The sequence below is a fragment of the Muntiacus reevesi genome, chromosome 3, assembly GCF_963930625.1.
Source record: "Muntiacus reevesi chromosome 3, mMunRee1.1, whole genome shotgun sequence".
In the NCBI taxonomy this organism is placed as follows: Eukaryota; Metazoa; Chordata; class Mammalia; order Artiodactyla; family Cervidae; genus Muntiacus; species Muntiacus reevesi.
The window spans coordinates 61,070,236-61,094,154 of record NC_089251.1 but is presented as its reverse complement, the minus strand read 5'-3'; positions in this window follow the sequence as shown (position 1 = coordinate 61,094,154).

The window sequence follows — 23,919 nt, the reverse complement described above, 5'->3', positions numbered from 1 at the left end:
AGGAAAGTTCAAAAGCACACTCATGTTTTTCTCCCAGCCTCCCAGGTGGTAGCTGTTTCAAGCAGCAACCTTTTCACTTTGTGCAGCAAGACTTGTAAACTTCCCGTGGCTAAAACCATGTTTTCTAACTCAGTGCCCACAACTGAGCTGCAGCCTTGCAAGAGTGGCAAAACCCATATGTGAACGTCTGTCTGAGGGCTTGCCATTCCCTCTCCTTGCAAGTTTATTGTTGAAATTACTGAAATGTACACAAATGACTGCATTTGAAGGTGAAATTTGGTGGAAAAATAAAGATATAATAGGATTCTTTCTTAAATAATTTCCTGGTGTGATGTCTGTCTGAAAAAATGAAGTGAAATTATATGATGTCAAAAAATCATGTTTCAAAATGATTGACAACATGTGAATGTTTTGCATTGTGAAATGAGGTGGAAAATTTTAATTGCATGATGGGAGGACATAATATTTATTAGAACCTTGTAACTACAGAGGATTGCAATGAAGAGGACACAATTTTAAATTTGGCGTTAATATGTCAAGTCTAAATCTTAAATGAACATGCAGGAGTAAAATTCCCTATCAAAGCCTTTTCTTAGAGTGTATGATTAAGTTTTCAGATACTAATAACTAAACAGGATCGAGGTGTGGGGAACGTCCATAGTCTGACAAAGAGGCTCGCTAGTCTGCGTTCATATTCAATTCTGAATGGTGTTAGCACACAACACATGCCTGGGTCAGGGACAGATAAAATTGATCCTTGAGCAGGGCTTCCAAGAGAACTGGTTGTTTTGCTGGAGACTGAGAACTTGTAAAGAGTGCAGAGAGTGGGAGAAAGGACTGGAAATTAAACACAAAGTGAGAAAAAGATACATAAAGAAATGCATATAACTGGAAAAACAAACATCTAAAGCCAAATTATTCTTTAACTCAACTTTGAATGCAAACGACTCAACTGAGAGTGGCAAATGGCATCCACATTTGTTGTTCTACTTGTCCACTTATAAGAAGACCAGAGAGGACAAATATTAAACAAATGAGAAGAGTGGCCCAGCTCCTCCTAACAGATGGCCGCATATCCCTCAATACGAATAATAATAAAGGGAAAAAGGCTCTGCTTCCCTGCAGGAAAGTAATGGTATTAAGGCCAAGGCGGAAGCTGGTTTCTCTCTACTCTCCTTTCTGACACTCCCAGAAGTCAGTAGCTTTATTGATCAGATCAGAGATGGTAGGATCACTCTCTTTCCATCCAGCCCCAAACCCCACCACTCAAGGAAATGCTGCCTCTAGGTCTGTAATAACTGCAGCAAAAGGGTGCTTTTTTTCCAAGGGGAGGGAGGGCATTTCTGGGGACATCTAAGACTGCCAGCATCAAGATCATTACTAAGATTGTAAGAAAAGAGACATTAAAAAAAAAAGAAAAGAAAACAGTTGTTACAATACCAAGCAGGAAAATGATAAGGAAGCATCTCTTTCTCTCTCCCTCTCTCTCTTTCTGTCTCTGAGGTTGATGCTGTGCTTCCCATGAATATGGCAAGGACATAAATCACCGAGTTGGAAATCCTAGAGGGTCAGTGAATGGGTCTATAACTAGTGGAGCAGAAGAGGTCAGAAATTAAAATGGTTAGCAATGAGCAATAAGAAATCTGAGCAAGGCTTAAAGAGGAGTTGGAAATAGATACTTTATAGCCTCTTTCTTGCAGAATTGAGGAGCTGAGCTGAGAGTAAAAGAACAAAGATTTGGCTAAGAAAATAGAAAGTCCCCATCTTGTGATCCATTTTTCTCTCACAGACCTGTGTTTTGTATATTCCACTTATCACAATGTCACAGGTACTTGAAAACCAAACATTTAATAATGTGTATACAAATGTACCCCTTTTTTTTAAAGTATCTTTGCTTTCCTGGATATGATTAGTGCATGAAAAATTTCTACCAGATAAAGACAATATTTTTTCATATAGTCTTTACATTAATTGTTAACCAAAATAATTTTCTTTTCTCATGGTAAGCATAATCATTCCAATAAAATTAATACCTCATCTCATGTATATAATGCTAGGCCCAAGATTTCTTAAATGCACTGTTTCCCTCCCAGAGAACATAGTTTAAATAGTGTGAATTCAAAACTTCAGCGGTTTCTAAATTGCAAGCCACCTAAGACTTATCTTCCACCTGCTCATATTGTTTGCTGCATTCTGATCAGAGAGGGAATTTGCATCTCTGAACCAACAGATATAAAGTGCACAAGAACATCACGAAGTAATTACGAGTTTATGACATCATCTTAATATTACAAGGGAGAGAATGAAAGGCCCGAGAGAAACGTGCGATTTCCCTTTTGGGAAAACATTAATGGATGCTTACAATCTGTTTTCTTTTGTTTGGATGTTACAACCAATAATACACTTTTATGTCTATAAATAAAGACTAAAGTTGAATAAATCCAACAAACCCCTGAGCCTGCAGCCTGGAATCTTGACTCACATTCAAGGCCAAGATTTATGAGTCACTTGCAGAGAATAAGTTGAAGCTGCAAGATTTGGGGGGAAATTATTCCACATGGCGATTATTTGGGGGAGTGATTATGCATGCACACCTGATCACCATGTCACCTGTTCCAGCTCGTCCAACATGATAAAACATGGCAATTTGCTCTATTTCCCTTCGCTTGCACAACAGAAACTGATGCACACAACCTCACACCATTCATTTTTAAACGCACTTCCTTGTCAGAGGCATCCCTGGCTTCCCACGTTAACTGACTTCTGGAGATGTTGGGCAATGATTCATGTGAACGTCTTGATAACTGCACAGGTAAATGAGGGACACCAACACTAACAACCAACAGTCGAAAATAACTGCTTTCTGGAAAGGTATTTCCCATAATCGTGCTTTTCTCTTGGACCGTATTTGCCACCTCCAATCCCCAACTCTCCACACACCCACTTTACACGTGTTAAACCACAACTAGGGCCATTGGGAAAGTCCTCCTGGGTTGTTCAAGCCCATTTCTCCTGCACAGGGGTGTCTTCAGAAAAGGGTGGGCTTTCCTTTCCTTCAGATGAGTCCCCTGAGTGCTTTAACTGCCCCTAAATACTTGCAACTCTTCCAGTGACAGGGCCTTAGCCACCTCCCCAGGCCGTTCACTTCAGTGCCTAATTGCCCTTACTGGGGAGAAATGTTTCCTAATGTCTTCTAACCAACATCTTCCCCTTTCCTTAGTTTCAAGTTGTTACTTCTTATTAGACCATTCTCAACCACTGCAAACAATCTCCTTCTTTCCTAAAATTTATTATTGCTCAAATGTTTGTAAACAGTTCGCAGAGGCTTCCATCTCTCCAACCCCTTTCCCTGAGAGCTTTACATGTTATGCTCCTTTAACCTTTCTTAAGAGGTCATCTCTTCTAATTCTTTTATCTTTTTTGGTCACCCTTCTCTGAGTTCTCTCCAATTTACAGTATTGATGTTCTCTTTATAATGAGGTTCCCCAAACACTATGCCGTGCTCCGTGAGTGGCTGCCAGAAGAGGCATGATTAGAGAAACTCCATTTTCCTATAAGCAACACCCTCCTTCTCTGCTGAGTGCCCCAGTAGAGCATTTGTCTTTTTCACAGCTGCACTACATTATCTAAATACACTATCAGTCCCAATTCCTTCTCCCATTTGTCTCTTGAAGACATATTCACCTAATCCAATGTTTTACTTTGCTTCCTATTCACCCCAGCCCCCTGAGCCCCCAAACCCAGATTGTTCACGACTTGAATCCAAGACTCCTCGAGCAATTAAAAGAAAGCTTGAACTCCTTCAGTTATCAGGGCCCTAGTCTATAAAAAACTAGACACAGGTAATCGTTAGCTGTGACCCTTTTATTTACAATGCCATCAGATTGGGTTTATTTTTACAGCATTGTTAGAGATTAAGAGCAAAGCTTCTGTCTTCATCACATTGGTTTTACTGTGGGTTAGGACCTACGGTGCCCCACTTCATTTCCTGAGACCCAAGCAATGAGCACAGAATCATTTCTAGTAAGTTCTGACTCTGATTAAAAAACAATCTTTATGAAATAGAAGCTAATAAAATTGCTTTCCTAATTACCCTGAGCTAGTTCATTTCCCAGCAAATATAATAAAATAGAGTTACTTGGCTCCGATTCACAAAATCTGAACCCAAGCTCATTATTAAGGCATTTAGCAGGGAAAAAAGCATGTGTGCATAAGATGCTGTCCCATCAAGCAGAATGCAAGAAGCCTTTTGAAGTTTAGACCTTTGAAGTTTGAAGTTATTGCTGCATTTTTTTTAATGCAGGTATTTCTGCTAGGGAAAATATACATTGGAGTCATTTATATTAGTGGAGCAGAGTACATATACTAGTATAATCTTTGGAGGAGTATTTTTGTTGAGAACAGCAAATCTACTTAAGAAAAATATTTAGATCCTTTACATTGTACTTGCTATTCTGCAGAGCTATTATACAAGGCAGAAAGACTTTTACGTAAAAGAATAGAGTAACTCATGTCCCAGGGCTACTGCCATGACTTATGCCACTCACAAATCTCTTTCATCTATTTAAAGTGTGAGATTCTGATGAGCATAAATGTATGAAAATGTTTAGGGATTGTTTTTTTTTTCCTCTCAGTATCTTATCATTCATTAACATGGACATGATTTGCTAATATTTCTAATACATGTATGAATACTCTACTAGCAGAGGTTTAAAATGCTCCATTCTCAGGGGGAAAGAGTACAATTATCAAAATTAAGAGATTCTTTAAGAAGAGCGTATCTATTAACTAAAGGGGAGTTATTCACATGGCAGAATCAGGTTGGTCAGCAGAGGAAATTGCTCCTCTGCTTGGCAATATGACACAACCTTTTTTGTGATCTTGCCAATAGAGTTACAGCTCAGGGTAACAAAAACATTAAAGTAAATACAGCCAGGAATGACTCAGAAACAAGAGCCAAGCCCCTATGACCAGCACTAGGGATGCTAAAGTTTTCTTTCTCCTCTTTGGGTATTTGCCTGAAACCAATCTCTTAGAGCTCAGGCTAACAAAACTGAAATGGGGAAAGAAATTGCCTCTGTCTTCTACCAGGGAGTGCAGCTCTTTTTGGGGAAATTTGTGAAATTCCACCCCCTGGGCAAAAACCATGGCTTTTTGTCAATATGCCCCGGGTGGAAATCTGACATTTCCATAATGATATGACAGATTTCCATCTGGGAAAACTGCCTTCTGTTTTCACAATGAATTTGAAGCAAGAATGAAAAATCTTTCACTTTTGTCTATAAAACTATTTAAAAGAAAAAAATCTGCACTTTTCCTGCCTTGAAATAATGGAGTGGATATTAAATGAGAAAAATCTGTAACTATTTTGAGTTCAATCAAATCATCAGTGATACTTAGAAAGAAAGAGAAGAAGGGAACTATGTAGAGAATAAATCCTTCCAGACAAATTTGTTACTGTTTTTTGATAGTTACTAGCAGATGAAAGGAATAACGTACGCCTAGCAATAAGTGAATGTACATCAACGGTATACAACTGGAATTCAAGAAAAGATTGACAGAGGGCATCAGTAAGTCTATTTTATGAAACTGGTTTTAATTGATTTTGATGGGAGTATTGTCACATGGATTGAAAATTTGGTGAAAGATGATAAACAAAGAATAGCAATGAATGAAAAGCAGAGGGGATGATATCGGGGTTAAAATGAGTTTTGATCTCATTTCACATTTTTAGAAATGCAACAGGAGAGTAGCGATCTGGGCAAAAATGGAATATGCAAATGTACTAAATGAAGGTGCTTCAATTGCCAATGAGAGCTGGAAAACGGAATCTCCTTAGAGAAGTAGGAGGTGGAGGTCTGAGGAGAGAGGGAAATAAAAACCTAAGTAGGGCCTAGAAAAACTGCAGCCAGGACGTTTTAAGGGGAAACTATCAAATACACAAAATGAGTAAGCAGCTCACAGGCTTTTGAAAGCTGATCCTGGCTCAACATTTGAAGTTGCTTGTAGTTTTGTTTTGTTTGCAAGGGATGGGGGTGGGGTTGCACTCTCCCAGCCGTCTTCCTGAAGTTGTCAAGTCCTTGAATGAGAATCAGGGACTCTGGGGTAGGGTGGAGTTTTTTTTTCTATGAAAAGTTAATGATCCCAGACCCTGAGAAAACCAGACTATTTTCTTTAATGCCTTAAGGTAAACGAACCTCACACTTTCTTCTCACCACCTGGGAAGTCCATGAGCCTCGGCTGTTACTTTTGGTGGTAAGCATGGTGTGTTGATGTTTTTTCAGTAAGACCTGTAGAGTAAGACCATCCTGCAAGTTTGAAGGCCACCGACCAACTGAAAGTAAACACAGAAGCGGACGGGATTACAGAAGAAATCAGAGGTGAAAGGAGTGGAGGAAGTGATTTGCTGGAGAAAGGCAAGTGTGTCCTCATGATTAACACCAGGTCGGCATGCTGCGAGAAGAACGACACAGACACAGTGAACGTGCGGCATCCGGGTTGCCGGCACATTCTAATGAGCACGATGGTCAAATGCCCTGGGTTTGCCATATGTTGTGGCCATATGCATATCTGGTGAACCAGATGCCCTGCTTTTTTTTCCCCATATTGCACCATTTTTCTCACAGCATAAAGACATGGCTTAAGTGAGAAGCAGGAGGGGGCAGGGGGTAGGCAATGATAGCTTGTTATTCCAAAATGGTGTCGGAAAGAAAACGTCCATAAATCCATCCATGTTCTAATTCTGTTTCAAATATTTAATGAGCACCTACTAGGTTCAAAGAGAGTTTAAATAAAATCAGGGTGATACAGTTTTCTTGAGTTTACTCAGGAGAGGTTAGAGATACTCCTGTACTTGCCATAAATTCTCTCAACAAGTCCTCTAGTCATTCAGTAAAAGGATCTGATGCCGTTTGCCATTTTTAATGTTTATAAAGTCCCTAAGGATTGAGAGGGGGCCATTTCTGCATGGCCCTCTTTCAAGTGGTTTCCTCCACCTGGAAGATTTTTTCTCTACCTCAATGCCCACCGCTTCTTCAGTGCCACTCATTCATTGAATTAGTGGTCATTTTTGACTGCTTTTGAAACTGACACCATTAAAGATCCTGGGGATACCAAAGTGAGCAAAAAAAGACAGTCTCCTCCCTCACAGGACTTACAATCTAGTGGCCTAGACATTATTCAAATAATCACAGAATGTGCAATTATAACTGGGAGATATGCCATTAAGAAAGTAATGGGAGCTATGAGAGTGTGAGACAGAGACCTGGCCAACCCTGAAGAAGGGTGTCATCTTGAAGGCACTTCCTGCAGGGCACCCCTTCTGATCCAAGCCAAGGGTGCATGGACACCCTCTCTCTCTCTCTCTTTTGGAATCCTGCAGCATGCTGTCAAGCTCTTAACAAGGTCCATCCATGTTATTTAGAGATCTGTGTGACTTTCCAACCCTAGACAACACAGGTTACATGTCCATCTTGGCATTCTTAACAGTACTTCAAGTCCTTAGTAAATATGAATTGAAGTTAATATTTTATACATCTCAAGCACTTATCAGCAGAGAAAAGAAATATGAATAATATAAAACATCAGGCAATTGAAACACCATTTGGCTAAGTTTCACCATGTCCCAGGCTACCCCAAATTTCAGAGTGAGCTGCTGGCAAAAATGGAGGCAGTTCATTTAACTTCCAGGCCATTACACCTAGTTGGCTTATCTGTTTAAAATGAAACTGAATTTAAAATCATTTATTTCAAGCATCTTTTGACTCCCCTTGAAGTCAGTCTAGCTGTTTTAGAGCACCAATATAGTGAGGCTTGGAGTTATCACTTAAGTGAATTTCCACCATGAACTATAGTCAAGATGCTTACAAATCAGCCCTACAAACCAACCTTTACATATGGCAAATACTCCAAGATTAATTGTAAAAAGCATGATTTTTCTTTAGCAGTATACGACCTGAGAAAGAAAAGGGTGGGGAAATTGGCTAAGGAAAATGTCTAGAGATTTAAATCAGGTACAGCCCAGATATGTTTACGTTTATCTGTGTTCATCATAGACTCAGCAAAGAGGAAGGTCTGTACACAGGGAGTGCAGTGAGGAACTCACAGATCTCCTATGAAGCCCTGAAATTATTGACAATGGTCTCTGAGTAGGAGTTCCTACATAGGAATGCAAGAGAAATCATAGTAAAGCCTCAAATAGAATGAGTCTATTTGCAGAAAAGTACAAGTTGTGTAATACAAGATTGTTCTTTAAAATAATCTGAAGGAAACTAAAAGTAGAATAACTAATCAAGTCACCATTCCATCTTATTCTCGGATATTTCCATTCTTTCAGGTCACTGAGTTCTGGGTAGAATCCCAGCCCAGTCCCATTAAGCCTGACTGAAGACCGAAGCTTGGCCCTGGTATCTCCTATTCTGACCTTCCCTCCTTTGAGGAAAGGGTTCCCTTAGTGAATGGGACTCTACAGATCAAGCACTGGCCCTTTTCATGGCAGATTCTAAAATGACTACTTAGTATATTTTTTCAAGTATTTGCAGAACATGAGAGAGACTGCTTTTGATTTCTGTAAATGGGTCATTTCTCAATTCCTAACTTAGAAAACTCATCCCTAGTATTTTCCTGTTCTGGGTATCAGGTAGGGGTTTGGGTGAGGGAAGTATCAGAAGAAACGTGATGCCATGAGTTTCAAAATATATTTAAATTATTCTCTTCTGTTTTTCAAGGTCTTCCGTTTGGTATCAGTGTAACTGAGTTGGCTCCTGAACCCTTTCTTTGGTTTCTTAATTGGACATTTTATAGATCTGGGGGTACACATTCAATATGTCTAGGGATAAAAAGTCTAACTAGCCAATAATATCAAAATAGGACTGGAACCAGGAAAGAATCGCTTACACCTGTAATCCTCCTGCTCTACTTTTCTGTACTTTTTTTTTGGCAGGTGGGATGAGGGAAAGAGTGCAGACCCAAGGTCTGCACCAGCAAAATAAATCAGAGAACTGAGGCAGCTAGCATAATAATCCAGTTCAAAAAAACTTTAGTGACCTGAATTTTTGCAGACTGGATGTCTAATAAGCACTCTTACCTGTTAATGGTTTTATTCTCCATGCCCTTGTCAGCGTGGGGTTTTCTAAGTCACATTTCTTCGGTCAAAGATTTTAGGTCCGGGATCATGTTATTAACAGTAGAGTCTTCACAAGCATGGCAGAAGAAGCAGAAAGACATTCCTTTCCCTCCATCGACAGATTCAAGAATCTAACAGCCAGCATGCTGCCCAGAAATAAAGAGGCTATTTCTAATGTGAATCTAGAGAAACAGCCAGTGGCAACCACATTGCCTATAGGCAAGCAGTCCTGATCCTCGCCTTGAACCGGATGTAGCATGTGATTAAGTGTCGGCTCTTGGATAAAGTAAGTGTATCGGTCAGGGTCCCAGCAGGAAACACAGTTTGTCTCCAGATGGTTCAAACCAGGGGACTTTAAAGAAGGGGCTACTGACAGAGGGCTAAATAGAGTTAAGGAAACAAACAAGGAATGAGGAATGATCAGAGAGGCATGTGGGGATTCAGGTTGGCAGGAGGCCGTAAGGGATGCAGATAGGAAATTGTTTCCTGAGACCAGTGAGAGATGGGAGAGAGGGGCCTGGAAGCAGAGGCTGCGGTAAAGCAGGGGTGCCGCTGCCACTAGAGATGTATACTCAAGGGGGAAGGGGATGGGCAAACCCACCTCCCCACCTCCTCCCTCCAGATCATTCCAGTGCCTCCCACTTGCCAAATCCAACCAGGAGCCACGGTCAGCCTCTGGGGACTTCAAAACCATAGGGTGAACTCAGGGATGGGGAGCAAATGAAGAACAGTAAAGTCAGTAATGTTCTTTAGACTGTGTAAGCTGAACTACGGCTAGCGCTTTACCCCACCTGAGGCACAGGACAGTCATCCCACATCTTCTGTCATGTCTCCTTACATCCCTCAGCCAGCACTAGACACTCTCCCCTGCCTAGCCTCTCTCCCAATACCCTTCCCACTCTCCTCCAAAAACTAGTATTTGTCAAGGCTCTCCTGACCTTATTGTTCCTCCCTAAACCTCAATTCTTTCTACCCTCATAATCCTTAGCATGAGGAAAAACCACCATTGTGTATGTGAGTGTGCATGCACACTCAGTCATGTCTGATTCTTTGCGACCCCATGGACTATAGCCCACCAGGGTCTTCTGTCCATGGAATTTTCAGGCAAGGATACTGGAGTAGGTGGCCGTTTCCTCCTCTAGGGGATCTTCCCAATCCAGGGATTGAACTGTCTCCTATGTCTCCTACATTGAGGTGGATTATTTACCACTATACCACCTGAGAAGCCCAACATCCACTGTTAGAAGGTGAAATTATTAAGTCTGTATTTTTTTCTGCCCAATAGGTAAGTAGTTACTGAGCTGCATTGGATTTCAGGAACTATATACTTCATGCTTAGAATACAATGGTGTATTAGAAGGACAGATCCCCCACTCATAGTCTGGCACTTTGAGTCTAGTAAGGTACAGAATGGTGAGCAGAATAGTCACAAAAATATATATGCAATTATAAACCATGTAAATGAATAAAAAGTACATTGAGAATATATGGCTGGCAGACAGAGCTAGTCTATAAGCTATAGAACTTTCCTAAGAAGCGATGCCTGAGTTGAGACATGAATAATGAGTAAAAATTAAGTAGGCAAAAAAAGGTTTGAGGAAAAGGTACAGAGTGAGACTTCCATAGAAATAGATGTGCAAAGGGCCTGAAGCAAGCAGAGCTATATTGATCTTTGTGATGGAAGATCCATGAAAAGGGACATGGACATCCAGGCAGAGGTAGTTCAGTAAAGCTGAAGCCTCATTCTAACACATCTATGAACCATATTTGACCAACTTTTTAGAAACTTAAAGAAGTTTCACTGAGAATAAACATGAGGCTGCAGCATTTTAAAAATGCATGTTTCCACACTGAAGCCTTATAAAGATCATATTAGTTCCCCCCAAACCCCTCTCCAACAGTCATGGGTTTGCTGAATGTTGTTAAATAGCCCGTTTTCCTAAGGCAGAGAAAATACTAAAGAGACAGGTCTCTGAGCTACATAATATTCTGTGAACTTCTCATATCACCTGATTATTCAGAGACTTGAAAAGCTAAAGGATTAAAGTTGCTCTAAAGAACAAATAAGAACTAAATGTTATTACTTTTTTCTTTGTCTAGATTTTTTGTTTGCTTTGGGCTCTTTTGGTAGTTTGGTTTGGGGTTTGTTTTTGCATTTACCATGGAACAAGTTTTGTAAGCGAGTGAGGGAGGAGAGTGCTGGGCTCTCTCGACAGGTATGTGCAAGCAGAGAGCGGATATTAGTAAGTGTTCACAATCTTGTTTTCCTGGAACTCCAAAGACCACAGCCACGTTCTCAAACCAAAGCTGTTTATTACCTTGTGCTCCCCCTGCTGGTCCCAGGCCCACAGAACCAAGGTGTTTATAGAGGTGAGTCTCCAAATTCTGGGCTTCCTCAGTCAAATCTGCCTGCAGTGCAGGAAGATCTCCTGGAAAATGAAATGGCAACTCACTACAGTATTCTTGCCAGGAAAATCCCACTGACAGAGGAGCCTCGTGAGCTACAGTCCATGGGGTTGCAGAGAGTCAGATGCTACTCAGCCAAATCCTACCCAAACATCTCTGTCACTTCTGGTTCCATCAGTTTCAGGAGGCCTCCTACCCTTACCCAGAGCTCCAATACCCATTTCTCCAAAACTGGGGTTCCCCTTTCTCTTAACTCTCAAAGCATGGATTATCTTTGCCACTCGAGGCAGCACTTAACTGAAAATCCTCTTGCTTTGTACTCTGTCTCTCTTCTTATCAATATATCCCCTGATCAGTCCATAAATTTCTACAGGTCAATGACCATGACTCTGAATTCTTTTGAACCACAGAGAATCCAGCTCAAAACTAGGCAAATTTTGGTGGATTAACACCAAAAAGAAATGCTTGGTGAACCTGAAAACAATTAGCAATTGAGAATAAAAAATACAACCATGCCCAACCTCTTTTAAAAGAGAATATCACAGATAACATATTGCATAATATTCTTTGTCACCAGATATTCAACTAATATTCATTAGCTAATATTTTTTTCCTTTTCCCTCTCTGCTGCTTCTTTGCCACTAATGATAGACCCAAAAGTTTTTGATCAAGGGTCTATATATAAACACAACACAACACACATACACACACACACACACTTCTCTAATCTCTTTCCTCTTTAAAAGCCAAAGCGCCTTTTAAACCCAATGATCATTCCATGTTCAGGAGACCACAGGACTGTGTAGCCCACATAACCAGCCAGGCAGAATGATCTCCCTTATGGGGTTGAACCCCTTCGGACTTTCTGTCCTAACCTCAACACCTCAGGTTATGGGTTTTGTTTTTTTTTTTTTTTTTTGCTGATACAAGCACTGGAGGTATCCCCATGGAGACATAAAAAGGCTTCTGGTTTCTACTTAATAAGGAAACCTGAAAATATACAAGACCCTAAATGCATGGCCTCTGAGAGAATTTTCCCATGGGCCACATCAGGTGTAAGAAATAATTAGGGAGGGCACAGCCATACTTGAATTAAGTTTCATATTATATTTACTTGCCAGCAAAATACTGTGCCAAAACTCAACTAAATTTTTTTTAAATTATGTCTTTCCTTTGTTTTCCTTCTTTTCTCCTATATAATGATAATACAATTTCTTTGTGCCCTAAATTTTCCTAGGTTTGGCCATGTTGTTTTTTGTGTGTGTGTGCTTGATCTTGAAAATTATCTTGATCCATAGGCAGAGGAGAGAGGATAAGTGGCTTGTCCAAGGTCACACAGCCAGTTAGTGGCACCACCAGGGCTAGAATAAAAATATCCCTCCTTACCCAGTTGCCTATCTTAATGTAGATCTCAAATACCAGAAATATGAATTACAAAGTATAGGATGCTGAGTCAGGGAGAGAATGAATCCAAATATTTTGAGAACCAACAATACTTTGCTAGTTCCCAAATCATCACAGAATCCCTATATTGCGGATGCATTTCCAACTGGAGTGCTTCTATCCATGGGGCTTGGATAATGGTACTTTCTATTTATCAGACTGTCCACAAGAACTGAATAAGTAAAGGGATGCTTATAAAGTACTTGGAGATCCCTAAGTGCTATGCTGATGATGTCAGCATCCATGGCAAGAGAGACTGTTTTACATCAAGCAATTGTAAATACCGGTGGCATCTGTAATGTCTAACTAGAGCAACTTATGGGTTCTATTCTTAACTTTGATTTTGACTTGTTTCTGGGCCAGTATCTTAGATCCCTACCCTTACCTTAATGCACTTTTTATAGTTTAATTTCCTTTTTGTGGTGCTGTTTGGAGTTGGAATTTTTTAAAAACAATATGACTCAATTGAAATCAGATTTCACCCAAAGAAGTCAAACAGATCACAGAGAGGCTCAGTCTGAAAACTGCCCCATAGCCTGTGCTCATTTCATACAGAATCCTGTGTTGAATTTGCTGCCCTTTAGTTCCTACCTGAATGACTTGTTTTTCTCAGCCTTGTGACGGTGCAGTACTGGGAGTTGATAAGCAAAGCCTCCTGAAAGAACACACAAATGGTGGTGGTGGTAGTGGTGAGTTCCTCAGTCGTGTCTGACTCTTTGCAACTCCGTGGACTGTAGCCCACCAGGCTCCTCTGTCTGTGGAACTCTACAAGCAAGAATCCTGGAGTGGGTTACCATTTCCTTCTCCAGGAGATCTTCCTGACCCAGGGATTGAATCCTTGTCTCTTGCATTGCAGGCAGATTCTTTACTGCTGAGCCCTCAGAGAAGCCCACAGAATGTATTCTTCACCCACAAAATCTTTGTGGGTAACATCCTTTTTGCAGCCCCTATTTAGCCCTTCCTGATAATGTGAACTCTACTCCATTCCATGGTTTTGGCTGCCATATTCATAAAGACATGAATCTCTAAGGAAACTTATTCATTTGCAGACAGGACCAGCCAGCAATACTTATGAAGCAGGTTTAGTGCCTGCTTCTACACAGCTTCTCTGCTGAGGCCACAGCATGTAACATTCCCTCCAGCAAACAAGAGTCCTGCACTGAGAATGATCATATGCTTATATCAGAGTGGAGAGGAAGTGTGTAGTTCATCCCCTGGCCACTCAGTTTCTCCAGGAGAGAATCAAGACTTTAAAGAAATAGTGGGGGAAGAGGTCTGGGGTAATGGAGAGAATCCCAGCAGACGGTGATCAGAAGGAGGAAGAATGATCTACAAGAAGGGAGACCACAATAGGTCCTGCCCCTTCCCATTCACTTGACCTTAGAATAACTGCTTAGTCTCCCTGGGTTCAATCTAGAGAGTGGGAAAAACACTAGAACCCGCCTCCTAGCATTTGTGTGTGTGCCAAATGAATAACATATATGAGTGAACTTGGGGTTTGGTGGGGGGCCCGTTCCAGCTTTGGCAGTGATAACAATGCTACTTCAGGGACAGCCCCCAGGACCCCAATCATCCTGGGGCAAGCAGTGGAGAAGAGGAAACTAGAAAGGCTAGAGAATGCCAGGGACAAGCTCTGCTTCCATGACATTGCCCAGAGTAGTGTCTGGGGACACTCATATCTCAGTGATGAATTAACGAGCTAATGAGATCAGACATGCTGTATATACACTGTGCTAATTTTTTCTTTAAAGTTTTCATAAATGGACCAAGGCTTACAGAAGAAAGTCTTCTAATACCATTAATAGTATATGTCTTCCACGCAGCACAATTAGTTGTTTGGAGGGAAAGAAAAATCTGTAAGACAATAAGAGAATCATGGATGAACAAGAGAGAGGTTTATGTTATTTTTCCTTGAGTAAAATACTTGCATTTATTGAACCACTTTAGGAAATCCTTTCTTTAAGATCAAAAAGTCTTGGCTCTTGAGTTGGAGATGGGGAAAGAGTTCCGGGAAGGGTGAGAATTCCTTTGAATTAAGATTATTTACAGAACAAAGCTATGTTTAATTACTCTAATTATTTTCCAGTGAAGATCCTCACATAGGTATTCAGTGATTGTTAAGGATATTACTAAAGATTCCCTGCTTACATCAGGTTTCAGAAGAATGCAAAACATCCTAAAGGTAAGGTGTCCTTTCCCCATCCTCCATCTTCTTAAAAAAAAATCCACCAGGTAGAAGACACAATAAATTATTTATTCTACAGAAACTAGACCTTCTATTTTAACTTGTTCGCCTATTAGAGTTGAATTGTGCTACTGTTCCTCCAAATCTGGCAACAGGTTTCTGATAATATCACAATCTCACTATATTAATTAGTTTTTGAGACCCACCCCCACCCCCAGCAATAAAAAAGCCTAGTCGTTTAAGGTCACAGTTTGACTTATTTACATTTGATGAATAATTTGGCAAACTCTGCACTGAACCACTCCATACAATAGAAAATATATTGTCATTCAAGTTAACAAAAGAATCTTTCTTTGCCATCTCACTACAATGGCCCTGCAAATGAACATCGCCTGAATAAAATCCTAACCACATTTTCACTCTCATTAACCACAGTAGGGTAGCACACAATTTGCCTGGCTCCTGCTTAGACCACTGTGCACCATTTTAGTAGCAGCAGTTTGATGGGTTTTATGGCAGGTGATATATGGAGTGGGAGTTTCGGGAGTCGTAAACAGAAGGCACTGTGTATCACAATGTGGTTTAGGGATATAATGACTGTGTTGTAAAGTGAGGGATGACAATACTGCACTAGGCTTGGGGTACTGAACCAATAGACCAAACAGCTCAACATAATTCAAGTAAGAGTGAAAAAAATCGTAGGTAGGGGTGTGTGTGTGTGTGTGTGTGTGTGTCTGTGTGTCTGTGTGTCTGTGTGTGTACGGGCACACGTGCACATGTATACACATGTGCATGTTCTAGGCCTTCTAGCTTCCATTAATTACTTTTGATGGAAACGATCAGCAGAAATATAGGGGGAGTGATATGGAGGGGAAAATAACACCAAAATAAACTTTCTTTTCTATCCAAAGAATCCCGGATGGCAGAGAGCTCAAATTCTGTCTAACTCACAAGGTCCCCTTCTGCCCAGATGGTAGGGAGACTTTGAGGGGGCTGGCAAGTCTTGGGATTCTTTCTGTTAAGGTCTCTCAGTGTCCTGGGTGTCCAAGACCCTGGGTGTCTCTAAGTTATTCCTAGTCACTTTCTTCCAGAAGGCTGGGCCTGTCTGCTATTCTCCAAACAAAAAATGGCAACGCACGGCCTCTTTCAAAGAAAACTATACTGAACCAACAAAGGAGGGCTTGTGGCTACTGACTTGCTATGTGTTCTTGGCCAACTCACAAAACCTCTCTGAGTCTTCATTTCCTTTTGGCACATTATCCTACCTTACTGACCTACTACAGGGATCATGTCAGATTGTGGCCTGAAATTCTAAAGCAAATGCCAACATAAATCATCATCTTTCTCACCATCTTTGCCATCACCACCCTTATCACAGAAGTATAAGCAACTGAAACATTAATGTGCATTTTGTTCTCACCACATTTCCCCTCCTTGACTCCCAAAGAATAGTCAAGCTCTTTGTGTTCCCTTACTTTAGCCAAGGATTATAAAGGCTGAAAGTAGAAATTGCCTGTAAAAAAATCCCTACCTGGCTTTTTTTTCCCCTGTAAGTTTGAGCTCTTTGACATAGGGAAAGAAGAAAATGCTTTTGAGTTGAGGGGTTTCCAAGAGATTGGAGTGGGTGTGACTCCAAAGTTCTGTTGCATTGCAACAGTGGTCACCAAGGGAAGGTGACAGGGCCACTGATGGAGAGTTGCCCAAAGCACCTATACAGGCCGGCCCCAGATGAGAAGGCTACCAGCCTTGGCAAAAATGTGATGCCATGGAAGCACTGCATTCACAGACTTAAAGGAACCAATGAAGGTGAGGGTGTGAATAATACTCTGGGTGAACAGATACCAGAGGGGCCTAGAGAAAATCTTTGTCCCCACCTCTCCACCAAATGAATGAGACCGTATTTCTTATCTGAGCCAAATCAGAATGAAGTTGATTTAAATAAAATAATGCTGCCTGTATTTGTGGCCTGAAGTTCAAATCTACTCTATTATCACCCTGGATATTTGTATCAGGATGAGAGGCAGACCTCAACCCAGGTTTAAATGATACATACTAGTTGGCAGTGATATTCCTATCCCTGCTTACTTCACCTTTGCCTATTACTCCTTCACCAGTTTGACACAACCAAGGACACTCAAAAAGACCCTCACAACCCTCCCCAGAAACCCCACAAAGAAAGTACAAGAACAAAGGCATCCTTAAGTGTTCTCAACTTCCCAAGGAAACTGCTAGTAGGAAGATAGCTTCCTTCAGAATGTTGACGTTCCAATGCATTTTTTAAAATCTCCATGCAATTGCCTCATCCCCCCTCCACCCTTTATATCTGCAGGAATAGAACAGAGAGATCCCACTGCACCTCAGGCCACCCCCGGCCTCACGTCGATACCAGATGCCATCCGAGCACATCGCCATAGTCTATGTGGAACTGCTGCAGCTGTCACTTCATTTCCTCCTTCCGTCTTAACTAGGAAATGACTGACCCACATGTTCCACGTATCTATTTATCAACAGATCATAAGCCCAGTCTTCTGAGATCCTGTGACAGGTCCCATTAGCTGTGAGCTGCCCAATAATGTGTATAATCAGTTGTTAATGGCGCTATGCTATTCCGTGAGAGTTGGGCCATTAGTGAGTGTCAGTGCAGCCCCCACCTGGCTCATACATGGCTTCAGAGATGCTGCATGCTTCCATTTGTGATGGTTCCCACACAGGTGAGAGGTGGGTGGATGCCTTCCAAAATTACACATTCCAGACACCTGCTGTCCCTTTATAGACTCTGTTTGAGACTCCTATGGTAAGCAGGCTTATGGATGCTTGAGTTATAAGGGGAAACAATATGCCATTTGGAATGATAAAACTCAGTCCAGAAGCAAATAGATAGGTCCCTCTGATCCTCTAGGTACTTTGAGTCATAAAAAGATAACTTACACTTTGGAGATAATCTTAAAATTTCAAATCCTTCTAAGCATAGATCTTCTCAATGCCATTCTATATACAAATACCTTATAAGGGTCAGACACAGCTGTATACAACTGTGGAGAAACATCAACAAGGTCATACAGTTTAGAGTCCCCCCTGCCACACACACACACATAAATACACACACACTTCTTTTTGAATAAAGATGTCCCCACCACCACAGCTTGCTTCCATACTTATTCCAAGACCTCCTTGGTTTCCTTTGTATGTTTTGTAACTATTTCATGTAAGGGCCCAGGAGCCAAGCATACCAAAAGCTTCAAGCAAAAGAGAAATGTACAAAACCTCTATGTCATGAGTTTCCCTTCATGCTCACTACAAAATCCATGCCCATCACCCAGACAGGATGACCTCTAGCCTCAGCCCAAATTCAGACACTTCAGAAGTGTTCCCAGCTTAGACCTTTGTAGGTCAGAATTTGATTTATTTGGGAAAGGAAAGTTTCACTGAACCTAGAAATCTGTCAACCGAATCCAGCCAATGCTCAAGTGATTTACATCCACTTGACGTCCCAGCTCTGCCTATCAAAGGCCCTAGAGTTTTTACTGCTGCCTCCATAAAAAAGAAATTTAGCACTAAGGACTTGCCAAAGGGTCATCACATGTTGTTGGAGGGAAATAAAAAATGAGATATTTGTAAAGTGCAGAGAGAAAGCATGAGGCTCAGCTTACACTCTCCCTCCAGTCTAGCTGCCAAGAAACTGCGGCCTGGGTCTCTTCTTTCCGGAAAAGTCATTTCCTCAGAACGACTGAGGAAACAGAGGTACTCCCAGGCCTTGGGGGGAGGAGGACCCCCTGACCCCCTTGGGGTCCCAGGGGAATCACAACAGCCCTGGTCCAAATTCACCCCAGAGTGAGATGGCTGAGACCTTATACATCACAATGGTAGAGGTGGGCTGGAGAGGCCAAAGCTCTGACCATGAATGGCCTAAAAACACCAAAACACACTGTTCAGAATCCTTTCCCAAGGAGAACTGGATCTAAGACACATTCAGAGGCATCATGTGCACCAGCTCCAAAAGACACCAGACACCCCAGCCCCACTGCCCAACAGGGATGGTAGATGGAAATGCGAGCACTCCCTGGCAGTGGCTCATTCATTCATTAGAGGGGGGAAGGCATTAAGTGCCCACCACATGCCACCCCCTGAGCTGAGGATGCAGAGATGAACCAACCAAACTGCAGCTTCTGCATTTCTGAACCTTGTCAGAGAGTGAAGAACACGCATGGTTTGAAAGGTGAGCTCAAGGAATAGGACCAGTTAGGGAAGGTCCAAGCCATCTGGATAAGATGACTCAGTTGTCAATGCCTTCTGATGGACCTACACTGTTACACAATCCCACATTCTGATTCTGCCTGAATCTCTGCTTGTTCACGAATGCACCCATTTATTTAATCATGTAGGCATTTATTCAGTCAACCAACATTTATAGAGGGCCTAGTATTTTCTAAACATCATGCTACACTCTAGAGAGATGATGTTAAGCAAAACCAAGTGTGATCCTTGCCTTTGTGGAACTCAGTGATAGTTAATTGCAAGTAAATAACTAAATGTAGAATTTCAACTATGTAAGTGACAAAAATGAGAAATTCAGGGTGCTCTATTAGAGCCTAAAATGAGGAAGGAAGGATCATTTCTCTTGGTGTCATTTGTTTTGTGTCTCTATCCCCTGTAAGCCCTATAACTGGAAGTTAGCTCTAAAAGCATCATGGGAAAATGATCCCTCATTTCCCTGATGCCTGACTCTGATTGGGAGGATGAGATTTTAAGTAGATAAAAGGAGGAGGAAGAGTGTTCCAGGCACAGGCAACTGCAGCTGCCAGCACTGGGTGCTGTGTGGTGAGTAGCAGGGCCAAAGAAAGGCCAGGGTTGTGAAAGTCCAACATGAAGCAGTCCCTGGAAGAAGACACGGCTGCAGGAGAATACATGGGAGTTGGATCACAGTCTTTAGGAATTGCAACTCTGTCCTGGGAACCACGACAAACTTTTTCAGGCTGCCCCATGATCATATTTGATTTTAGAAAACATCCCTCTGTTTGCATGATGGAGAAAAGAAGAAAAGGGAGCCATCACAGATGCAGGGAGACCAGTTGGGAGTCACTTACAGTCCAAGCAAAAGATGGTTTGTCTCAGTTAAGGGTGGTGCTGTAGGTGGGAATGGGGAAAAAAGATGAACATATTAGGAGGTAAAAAAAATAAAGATCCGGATTGGATATGTGGGGTGATAGGCTGTTTAGGTTCTGGTTTGTGTAACTAGAGACTATAGCTGCCCAAACCACAATCTACACTGTGGCCATGATCTGTGTTCACAGCTATTTCTCAGCTTGCCTTGACCCTTTGCAACCCACATGTGCTCAGTTCTTCACTTTCAACCTCGGTAATGAATGAGCTGGTCTCAACCTTGACCTTCTAGACTAGGTCTCCTGACAATGTCCTTCAGGAAGTCATCTGGCTTCAGGTGCCATGATATCTTCACACCTCTTGCTTAGCCCCTGAGCATCCCTCACCCCTACCTCTCCACTCCTGCCTCAACTTCAACCAACCAGATCTTTCCAATTCAAGTTGCTGTACATTCTGCCATTCTGGTTAAAACCAGGAGCAAATATTCCTTCATGGCTGGTTGCAGAGTCGTATTCCTGATAGATAGCATTGTGCTTTCATGATTGAACACACAAAAATGAGTCAATTCTCATTCACACAATAATGGAGGAATAAGTAATGGTGCTATTCATTGAATTACTACTTACCAAACACAATGTTATATACTTTATGTAGTTTAAACTACTTAAACTTCACAATAATGCCAAGAGAAAGATACTATGATTATTATCCCCATTTTACAGATGAAGAAACCAAGGCACAGAGAGATTAAGTAAGGGCTGACATTACAGAGACACTAAACCTTGCCCGTCCCTCAGACTTTAAGCTTCAGGGTCCTTTCACTGAAACGTCTGAAATACGTTGAAGAAACTGGAGAAATATACAAAGATCACCACTCTGTTTTATACTGGTGTCCACTCCAGGGTATGTACGTAGTAGTATTTAGAAGAGTACACACTGGATGAACTCAGCATCTTTTCGGACCATCCTCATACATCACTGTGACCAATTCCAAACCTATGCAGTTGCATCTTCTGCATCTCCAGCCATGCTTCCCCAAACCTTTATGTGTAAACTTGTCTCCAGGAAGTCTCACCAAATCTATACAGCTTGTTTTCAGCATCTGGTATCTTTACTTCCCTTTTCCTTTTCCATAATGCTCCCCCATAATATAGAGTCTAGGCTTGCCAGATAAGACACAGGATCCATAGTTATACTTAAATTTCAGTCTACAACAACAAAAATTTAGTATACATATGCCCCATGCAACATTTGGGACATACTATACAAAAAATGTCTTCAGTGTTTATCTGAAATTTAAATTTAAGTGAGAACCTGTGTTTTCATTGACTGTATGCTCAGTCACTCAGTGGTGTCCAACTGTTTGTGACTCTATAGACTGTAGCCCGCCAGGCTCCTCTGTCCATGGGATTTCCCAGGCAAGAATACTGGAGTAGTTTTCCATTTCCTCCTCCAGGGGATCTACTACTTGACCCAGGGATCAAACCCATGTCTTCTGCATTGGCAGGTGGGTTCTTCACTGCTAAGCCACCTGGGAAGCCCCAAAACCAATAAAAAGTAAAAGTTTTATGAGGAATAAGCAAGTCACAAAATTTCAAAGTATCACTCTAAATTGCAAAAGGAGAAACATAAACCTACCATTAAGAGTGTCTGCATTTACCACCATCACAAAATGATCAAACTTAAGATCACTGGTAGTAGGATGTCTTGATCCATATGCCTCTAGGTGAGAAACAGTGTCAAGTACATAGAACCTCCTGTAAAGAATCCTAGACATCAAGGTTTAATGATAACCCCATCATGCTTTTAGAGCTAACTTGCAGTTATAGGAAATACAGGGGATAGAGACACAAAACAAATGACCCCAAGAGAAGATGATCAAGCAAATCCAGAAAATAAGATATTATATAAGATAGCTGTCCTGGTCTATTTCTAAAATCTATAGTTTTTAAGTGAGGTACTATTGGACTTTTGCAAATTAAAGAAATTTAAAGAAACATTACAACTAAATGCAATACATAAAGCTTGATTGGATTCTAGTACTGAAACATAGCTGTAAATGACGTGTAAGACTTAAGAAATTATTCTAAGGTATAGTAATGGTGATAGGGTTATTTAAAAGAATATTTCAATTTTCAGGAGGTATATCAGAAGCACATAGAAAGAAATATCATGATGTGTGCAACTTATTTTTAAATTTTAAATGCGTATATACATATGCATGTATGTCTGCATATAAATGTGTGTGCTTGGAAATTTATAGATAAAACAAGTAGCCATTGTTGAACCCTGGTGATCTCTGTGTAGTTCTTCCAACCTTTCTGTATGTTTGAAAATGTTCATAATAAAAAGATGAGGGAAAATTTTTCCTCAAACCTGACAAGTCAGCCTGCTTCAAGGGGCAATTCTATCTCTAAAATAATACCACCAGCTTGCAGAGTCCTTATGATACCACAGAGTAGCAGGCACAGTGGAAGAAAAGCTTTTCTCTATAATGGCAAGAAAGTATTTGTACCATGAATTTTAGAAAATGTAATCTGAAGAAGACTTAGCGACTGAACAACAACAACAAATCTAAGTGTACCCGAGTTTCAAGTTTATAAATTCTAGATTAAGATGCCCTAGGCCTGTTCTTCATTCTATATGATACGGTATCCTCCACCCACCAGAGGAGCTCACCTGTAAGGTGTACATATATATGGGGGACAAAGTGGGTAAGAGAGTGCCCATATAGTTAAATCAACGGTGTATCCCTTAGTGCCAAAAGTGTAATGCATGGCTATGGGTGAATGGCTATGTGAGATAATGGGCTCTGCTCTCATTTATAAAGCAGAGATGGTATGATAGATTAAATTAGTCACGAACACCTTTTCCTTCCACTGGCATGTGATTTGCCCCTGCTTCTTAGAAGGCACAGACTGCTTCCCCACCCCACTGTCAAACTTGGTCATGATTTCCTTTGGCAGATACATGAACCTGAGGCAAACATCCAAGTAGCAACTTCAAAAGTGAATGAAAGTTTGCTGCTTGCAACAACATGGATGGGCCTGGATAGTATTAAGTTCAGTGAAATAAGTCAGACAGAAAGATAAATACTATATGTTTTCACTTCTATGTGGAAGCCAAAGAAAAAAACAAATAAATATAACAAAATAGAAACAGACTCACAGATACAGAGAGCACTTAGTAATTACTAGTGGGGAGGGGCTGGAGGAGTGGCAAGGCAGAAGAAGGGATTAGGAGGCACAAACTACTAGATATAAAATAAATAAGTTACAGGGATGCAACGTACAGCAAAGGGGATATGATCTATAAAAATATTGAATCACTATGCTGTATACCTGAACATAACATAATATTGTAAACCAATTATACTTCATTTTTTTAAAAAGTGATGACAAAGTTCAGCCCACTCTTGCATTTTTCTTGCATTGAGAACACAACCAGAATAAGGACTGCTCCTTCAGCCAGGGTCCCAGGTAATATGAACAGATCCACAGTTCACTTTCAGTTGAGCACAGAGCTGTTGCCAACTTCTGGCCCTCACAAAATGTGAATGAGAAGGATGTTTTACTTTGTAGTTGCTGTTATTTGGAGAGAGTTGTTACTCCAGCCGTCACTGACCATCCCTGAAGATATGAGCAGTACGGACCTTGCAAGG